Source organism: Magnolia sinica, chromosome 5, assembly GCF_029962835.1.
Source record: "Magnolia sinica isolate HGM2019 chromosome 5, MsV1, whole genome shotgun sequence".
Taxonomy (NCBI): domain Eukaryota; kingdom Viridiplantae; phylum Streptophyta; class Magnoliopsida; order Magnoliales; family Magnoliaceae; genus Magnolia; species Magnolia sinica.
This window is the reverse complement of record NC_080577.1, coordinates 75,599,152-75,600,385: the sequence shown is the minus strand read 5'-3', so window position 1 is coordinate 75,600,385 and position 1,234 is coordinate 75,599,152.

Here is a 1,234-nt window from a genome sequence, read left to right as displayed (position 1 = left end):
AGATTATCCAGCCCTATCATTCGGTCCAAAAGCTTCCTGCACATCAAACGCTCACAAAGATCCACAACAATCTTCCATCACAATCCAATCACTACACCATCATGTGCGGTCATGACATTTCAAGAGAACATGCCGGCATAATCATTGACCCTAAAGCCTTTCACACATGCAGTTAATGAAACTCTGGCGCTTCACTCCATGGCTAACATGGACTAGCGTATTGAAAGATTGGAGGAACTAATGTCACGGTTCCTGAAGGATAGGGTTGCAAAAAAAAAAAAAGAAAAAAAGTGTCTTTTTCTAATCCACTAGTTCTGTAGATGTGATAGAGCCGTTCTCAGCTATTAACATTGATTTTTGATTGACGTTGATATCCCATAGACATTCCTAGAATATTTACAGAGATTGTCAAGATACACTACGTACTCCTGGTTCAAAAATATTAATGCAAAATCCAATTGAAACCTATGACAAAATTTAGGCCATTGAGTTAAAATTGGAACTTTACTATGCATGAGTTTTTATTTTTTTTCAGATGCCACCTCGCTCCAAAGTAGGCCCATCAATTCAATATTAGTAGTGATGACAACGATAGTGAATATTCAATTGCAGCCTTCCAAACAATAGCTGAGATGATTTAATCGGTTAATATTGTGTGGTAAGGCCCAAAAATAATATGTTTAAATTTAATGCATGGATACATGGGATTCAGGACTACAAACCAAGCAGCTATAGTGGATCAAAATGGACATTTGGAAAATGGTTCAATGGTCCAACGTGGAAAGCAGATACGTGGCTAACTTGATGTTTACTACCTTGACTTTTGGTACATGGCATGTTCATATTGTATATGGATGTTGAATAGTCCAAATTGATTACATGTGATGCATCCAAACTGATATGTTATTTCTTCTTATCCATATCTATACCACAATGGGAGTAGGACTTTTTCGCCTCTACAATTATTTTCTCTCTGAAAGGCCATTGCAAGACATTCTAAATGAAATAAGTGATATTTAGAGATTTGAAAAATATGATTGTCATCCAGTAAATGGTTCAGATTTCTTCGGCCAAAAATTTTACTTTAAATTAAAGCGCGCTTTTCATCATGCAACACTTTTTCCTCTTTTCTTAGCTGCTTGTATCCTGCAAAAAGCCAACACCCTCTCTCTCTCTCTCTCTCTCTCAAATTATTTCTTCTATTTCTTTCTCCCCTTCTTCTCTCTACCTGTAT